This window comes from Myotis davidii, unplaced genomic scaffold (assembly GCF_000327345.1).
Source record: "Myotis davidii unplaced genomic scaffold, ASM32734v1 scaffold1097, whole genome shotgun sequence".
In the NCBI taxonomy this organism is placed as follows: Eukaryota; Metazoa; Chordata; class Mammalia; order Chiroptera; family Vespertilionidae; genus Myotis; species Myotis davidii.
Window position 1 is genome coordinate 119,099 of NW_006288117.1, and position 7,582 is coordinate 126,680.

The 7,582-nt window shown below is 47.5% G+C and overlaps 1 pseudogene; it reads right to left on the reverse strand.

Annotated features, from left to right (window-relative positions):
* Positions 1-968: 968 nt before the first annotated feature.
* LOC107182503 lies at positions 969-4,438 on the reverse strand (annotated as a pseudogene).
* Between the last annotated feature and the right edge of the window lie 3,144 nt (positions 4,439-7,582).

The window sequence follows — 7,582 nt, forward strand, 5'->3', positions numbered from 1 at the left end:
TGATGGTGATGATGAGTGTGATGATGATGGTCATGATAGTTGTGATGGTGATGGTAATGATAATGATGGTATAGTGATGATGATGATGATGATGGTGAGGATAGTGATAATGATAAAAATAGTGATGGAGTGATAATAATGATAGTGTCAGTGATGATGAGGAGGAGGGCTGTGATAATGATAATGGTGATAATGATTATAGTGATGATGATGGTGATGGTGATTATGGGGTGATGATGATGATGATAGTGATGATGATGGTGGTGATGATAATCATAGGGATGGTTATGATGGTTATGGCTATGGTGACTGATGGCGGTAATAGTGATGGTGATGATGGAGATGATCATGGTGATGAGAATGGTGATGATGGTGATAGTTATGGTGAAGACTGTGATGATGATGATGATTATAGTAATGATGGTGGTAATGGTGATGCTCATAATGATTATAGTGATGGTGATGATGATAATGATGATGATGATCATCATCATCATCACTGAAAATCACTCTCTCTAAAACAGAAAATTCCCCAAATTGGCTGATGCAATTTGTACACTTCCCAGTAGTGTGTGAGATACTACTTGCTCCATCCTCTCTCGAGCAGTTAATATCAAAATGAAAATAAACGGATTCCAAGTGCAGAGGTTGTGGGAGGGGCCACACAAGAAGCACCAGGTGAAGAGAAAGGAACCTGCAGAATCCAGACAGGGTCCTGGGGTGGCATTTTCAGCGTGCACCCTCCAGGCTGGATGTAAATATTAGTTCATTGATTTAGTTACTCAACCACTGTTACCGGAGTCTCTGCACTTAGAACTCAAGGCACAGAGCACCTCACACCAGGGAATGCAGGTGTGACCAAGAAGACATGTGCAATACAGTGTAGGAACAAGCATGAGACAAAGTGGAGTTATGAACAGAATCTGTTCATGTGGACGTAGCATTCGTTGGGTCATTGAGATGGGGGAATAAGAGCAACCAAACAGGAGAGGGCAATGCAAGGGCAAGGCTCATGGTGGAGAAGTCTCCCACAGGGAATATTCCCAGCCACTGTCATCGCCTCAGGCACTAACAATACTGTTGCATTTCCTTTAGGTCCTTAGCACAGAGTTCACACAGCTTGTGGCTCCAGCTTTCAGTACCTTCTTTGCCATCACAACCTTGCCTCTGTGGTTTGTGTCTCAGGTTGTGTCACAATTTCTGAGGAATGGGTGTGCTCCATCTTCAGTTTATCCCTGGGGACCTTCTTTCGCTGTACCAGGCCTGAAACACCAACACACCTAGCACCACCAGGATCAATCCAGACAGGCCCATGGCAATGAGATTCTCCACTGTGTAGTCTGGGATCTGAGGTCCTGGGGACAATGGGAGAAAGTGGTCATGGAGGGTAAGGTGGGTCACACTCAACACAGCACCCAGAACAGATGTGTCCATGGAACTTCCCAGTCCCAAAGGAAAACATGTGTGGTTACTTACCACTTGTGGAATTTGGGGTCTTCACTGATGGGGTGATGTTAACAGGATCCCCTGAGAATCAGAAAACCAAGGAGGGTGAGGAGCTGAAACCATAGACTATGCCCAGCATAGACTCATGATCTACCTTATTATATCTCCCTACTCGCAAACATCTCATACAAACATCTCATATAGGTGAGGGGGCAAGCCTAGTGTCTCTGATTTCCTCACACTTGGACTTAGCTTTTGGGTCTTAAAAAAGGGGGTTGGGGTTTAGGAAACACCCTGTGCCACCAGATTACAGTGAACATGTTCAAAAGCAGTTGAAGTTTAGATTTCGGTTGGTCTCTTTTGGTCTGGAGCAATAGTCCCAGCTAAACTTGACCTCCTGAAAATTAGTCTTTGGTTCATCCTCAGATAAAGGTCCTGGATCCATGGATGAGAGGTCAGTGTCCAGGGGATCCTGAGGGTCAGAAACAAATAGGAGTGGAAACCTGGGGCTATACTAGTCTTTGCCCAACCTCAGCCAGTTCACTGTTCTACTGAGTCTGAGGGAGAACCTTCAACTGATTTTCTTTTGTTATTTCATATATTCTTTCATTCACTCTCCAAATAGTTATGAACTATCTAGAAATAGATAGATTCGTATATGGATGGATGTATACACATATACATGTATTATGGATATTATACATGTATATTTACATAATTTATATTTTATGTAAACAAAACATGTACACTATACATATATGTATACAAGATACATGCATGATATAATACAGAAAGACAGGGTCAGGGGTACCTCACCTGAGACCAGGAGCTCCAGGGGCTCACTGGGGAGTGACAGCAGGTAGGGGGAGGAGCTGTGTGAGCTGTAGCACCTGTAGGTGCCCCCGTTGGTTGAGGTCATAGGACTCATGGAGAACTCTGCCTGGAACTGCCGAGCTTGGTGCTTTGATCTTAGATGCAGGGGGGGATCGGCTGCCCCCTCCTTGGACAGAAAAAACATGTCCCTCGGGCTCTGTGACTGACACAGCAGGGTCACATTCTCTCCTGAGGCCACCCTGGGGCCTGGCTGCACTGAGAGGGAGGGTCTGTCAGGCAGTCGTCCTAGAGAGAGGGAAGGAGGGGGAGGGCTGCCTGCCCACTTTGTTCTGCCCTGAGAGTCACCAGGCCTCTCTCTGAGGACCCACCCCTCAGTCTGTCTCTAAGGTCTCTGAGTCTCCCATCTCCCCTCCCACCTCCTATCTCTCTCTCAGTCTCTCTCCCTCCTTGGAGCCTGCACCTTCATCTGGCCTCACCACCTAAGAACCCTCCAGCAGTGCCTGTGCAGATTTGAGGTGCCTGGCTGAACCTCCTATCTCCTCACTTGCCACCAACTCTGAGGACCCACCCCTCCGTCTGTCTCTAAGGTCTCTGAGTCTCCCATCTCCCCTCCCACCTCCTATCTCTCTCTCAGTCTCTCTCCCTCCTTGGAGCCTGCACCTTCATCTGGCCTCACCACCTAAGAACCCTCCAGCAGTGCCTGTGCAGATTTGAGGTGCCTGGCTGAACCTCCTATCTCCTCACTTGCCACCAGGATGTCCAGGGGGTCACAGGGGGCTGACCACTCAGAGGAGAGGTTGTATTCACTGTAGCATCTGTACCAACCCCCGTGGGAGCTGCTCACAGTGTCCAGGGGGAAGTGGGCTTGAGCGAGCCCAGCCTGGGGCTGCAGGACAAGGCTCCGGGGGAGGTCCCATTCCCCCTCCTTGTGCAGAGCGAATCTGTCATAGCCGACATCAGAGCTACACTGGAGGGTCAGGTTCTGTCCAGAGGCCACGATGGGGCCTTGCAGGAGGGAGGGCTTCCCAGACTCACCTGGGGAGAACAGACGTGAATTGCAGGGGCTGCTCCTCCCATAAGCCACTTTCTCCCGTCTTGGCCCAAAGGTCTCACTATCTCGGTGTGGGTGTCTCCCGCTCAGAAACCCTTGTGTCTCCTCACCCAATTTTCCCCCTTGGGTTCCCCTCACAGCAAAGATGCCAATAATTTATCTGGTGCCCCAATCCATGGAAGAGACAACAATGGGACTCACCTGAGACCAGGAGCTCCAGGGGGTCACTCCGCTCTGACCAGCCAGCAGGGCTGTGGTAGTGACAGGAATAGACCCCTGCATAATGCTGTGTCATGTGTGCGACTTGGAACTTGGCTTTGTCCCCTGGCTTCCGTGGGGATTTTCTCTCCCAGGGTTCTGGGCTCCTCTCTTTATCCAGACAAAACTCCTTGACCTCCATGGCCGCCTGACACCAGATGGTCACGGGGCTCCCCGCTGGGATCACAGAGCCTGGCTCAGCCCAGATGATGGGTTTAGGGAGGGTCCCAGGAAGGAAACCAGTGCCAGGGTCAGAAGACGTTGCCCGATAGCTCGGTGAAGGCTTGGGATGGGCCCCGGATGAGGGGGTCCATGTGGGGAGGGAAAGGGAGACATCTGTAATAACTTCAACAACAAAGATAAATTTATTAAAAATAAATACATAAAGTTTTATCATTTCAGCTCTTAAAAAAATAAAAGTACTAATGCTTTCAGCTCTAAAAAACAAAATGAAGACATTCTCCCACCCGCAGTTCCTAGCTCTCAGCTTCAAAACTCAGACATGTCCCCCATCCATTAACCCCAACCTGCTTTTCTCCATCCCCAGCTTCCTAACTTGTGGCTTTGAATCCTCTATAAGAAATGAAACCTGGAACACCTGTGATGGACTCACCTGCCTGCACTGGGGTCCTGAGGCCCACACTCAGTCCTGGAAGAGAGTCCTTGTGAGAGATTTGCCCTGAATCCTAAGTAGAACCCTTATCCTCATGCACCTCCTGAGTCCTGAGGTCCTGATTGGCCAGGGCCTGGCTGTGGTGCAATCAGGGCTTCTCCTTCCCATATCAGGGCTTCCCCTCCCTTTCCTCCCATCTCACCGAGGCAGAGCAGGGCCCTGAGGGTAGAGGTCATGGCGTCTACTCTCTCTGCTCCTGGTTGTCCAGATAGAGGAGACCACAGGGCCATCAGGAGAGAGAGACACACACAGGGTGTGGCCCCCCGGGAGGCTGGTCCGCCCAGTCATGGGGCTGTCACATCAGCAGCCCCAGGAAAGGGAACAGCCCCTCCCCGGTAGCCTGGCTCTCATTTCCTCAGGGCTGAGGCCTGGACGGGCAACAGGCCTCTGGAGATATTTCTGACCCCGTCTCAGGCCCCATTTCATCCATAAGCTTCTGCCTCACTGGCCCGAACTCCTCTTTGACCCAAGCATCCACCCCTATTCTTTGAGGATTTGCCATGTGCCTGGACCAAGAATATACCACTGAACCACACAGATTCCAACTCTGAGCTTGCAAATCTCAGATTAGCCAAAATAGAGAAAAACTGTATCACCACCTCCAAAAATGAGAGAGAGAGAGAGAGAACAAGAGAGACAGAGAAAGAGAGTATTAGTTTCCTGTTGCTGCTATAACAAATACCCATATGTTTCATGGGTTAAAGCAACACAGATTTGTCATCTTTCCGTTCAGGAGTCAGAATGGGATTCCTTGTCTTCCGAGCTTCACACGCTGCCCATATCCCATGGTCAGCATCCTCTCCCATCTTCAGAGCCAGCAGTCACATCCCTCTGTCCATTGCTCTCCTCGGCACACACATCTCCTCGGCACTGCTTGAGCTAGCCCTCCTCTATCCCCACAGCTGTGCTGTGTTCGTGTTTTCCTAGCTTTTCTTCGATTTTTCCTTTTCCAGATAGACTTTATTGCCACCTCATTTAGTTCTTGCTGTATTTGGGAACAGATGTGCATTTATCTAACCTGTGGAGAAATGATGTCTTTATGATGCTCAGTCATTGTGTCTAATGACGCCCCCATCTCTTCACCAATATGAGTCCTTTGTGCCGTTCAGACATGTTTGAAAGTGTATATGTGTGTAAATTTGACCCCATTCTTATCACAGTTATTGCTTACAATTTTCCTTTTCGTAGTTGTTGACATTCAAGGTGAGGTTGGGACTTATTGGTGCATATAAAAGCTGTTGGTTACTATAAATTAATTGTACATAAATTCCTTATTTGATCTTTTTGAATGTTGGGTGACTTTGATCATTGAGTCTCTAAGGGCTTTCAAGTCAACTTCCCTTTTTGTGACTCTGCTCTCACTTCCGGACACATTCCTCCTCGCCCACAGCCTGTGTTTGCTCAGTTCCCCAAGATGTGCACATTCAAATTCTCCCTCATATTCAAGGCCTTCAAAGAAATGCCTCATCCTGACTTCCCTCCCTGTTTTCCATGCAATACCCCCATCAGAGGAGTATAGCTATCATACATGTGAGGGCAGGCTCTTGCATAGCCAAAAATTCACTAACAAATGGCCACAGTCTATTCTAAGTCTTATAATACTCTCCACCTTTTTTCTTGACAACAGGCCTGGTTTCCTAATTCATAGAGAGCAATGAAAGCTTTGTGAAAGTGCAGGAATTGAAAAGATGTGTCTAACTTGGATAACTTGCAATACTACACAATAGTAATCCAAAGGTACAAATCAATAAGAATAAACTTTTCCTCCAGGGCAGAATTTCCAGAAGTTTCTATGAGAGTTGATGAAACCGGATGACTTGTTAGGGCAGGTTATGACCCTTTCTTTCCCTTGGGCCTCCAGAAAATTCTCACATGCTTCCTCCCACATCATAGCTCACTCTGTCCACTCCAGGCCACAGGTACCTGAATTCTCTGAAGGCCCAGGCAGGTAACCAATGCTCAATTCTTGTTCTGTCTCACTCACTCAGCCACCTCAGATGGCCCAGATGTAGTTTCCACCATTAGAGAACTACTGTGTTAAGCACTGTGATTGTTTAACTCTTTTTTTTTAAATTGTATTGGATTTATTGGGATTCATTTTCATGGGCATTGCCTGGAAAGATCTGGAACTGCGGTCTGCTGTAGGTGGTGATTAATCCTGGTTCAGTTGTGTTCTCCTAATTTCAGACTGAAGCAAAAGATGGGAGAGGAAAGAGGAAGCAGGGATTAAACCAAATGTAGAGATTGCATCATTTCACTCTGTGCCTATTTTACCTTGTGGCTATTTAATTAGGTTTATTGCCACCATACCCACTCTGCCTTCAGTCACCCAGGAAATATGGGTGCCAAGCCACCAGAGGATAACTGTAGTATTTACTGAACCAGATAAGAGAAAACATGTATCCTAAAGTCTAAATGCCTCCACCCGTACATGAGTGACAGAAAAGGCACATTGTTGTTTGTCTTTCTAAGGTAGAAGCCAGAATTCCTCAAGCTGTGGCTCCTACTCCAAGACAGGAGAGGGAGGATCATGTCAGTTAGATGATATGGGACATTGACAGGATGTTGATGGTCATGTGATGATGATGATAGTGGAGGTGATGATGATGATGATGGTGATGATGATGATGGTGACACTGATGATGATGGTGAGGGTGAGGATAGTGATGGTGATATCGTGATAACAATGATAGTGATGGTGATGGTGAAGGTGAAGGTGATGGTGATAAAGATGATGAGGGCAATGATGATAGTGGTGTTGATGATGGTGAGGATGATGATGATGGTGATGGTGATGTTGATGATGATAATCATTGTAATGGTGATGAAAAAGATGGTGGTGATGATGTATACAGCCATGTTGACAATGATGGTTGTAACGGTGATAATGATGGAGATGACAGTGATGATCATGGTGATGATGGTGATAGTTATTGTGATGATGTTTGTGGTGATGGTGATGATGATGATTATGATATTGATGATGATACTAATGATACTGATCATCATAATAAAAAACTAATATGCAAATGGTCATCACACTGTAACACTGATCAGCCAGGACCTGAGGCTACGTGGTGCTGGGCCAGGGCAGGAGACCTGAGGCTGCGCCCCCTTCCCCAGTGCTGGGCTGGGAGACCTGAGGTCGTGCCCCCCACTCCTGCACCAGGATGTGAGGCTGCGTGCCCCACCCAGTGGCACTTGACTAGAGTGGGGCCAGCCAGGTCTTGATGTCACCCAATAGGGGTGGGGCCGGCTAGACACTTCCATTATAGAAAAAGGGCAAGTAGCAATATTTAAATATTTCCTCTAATTATTTC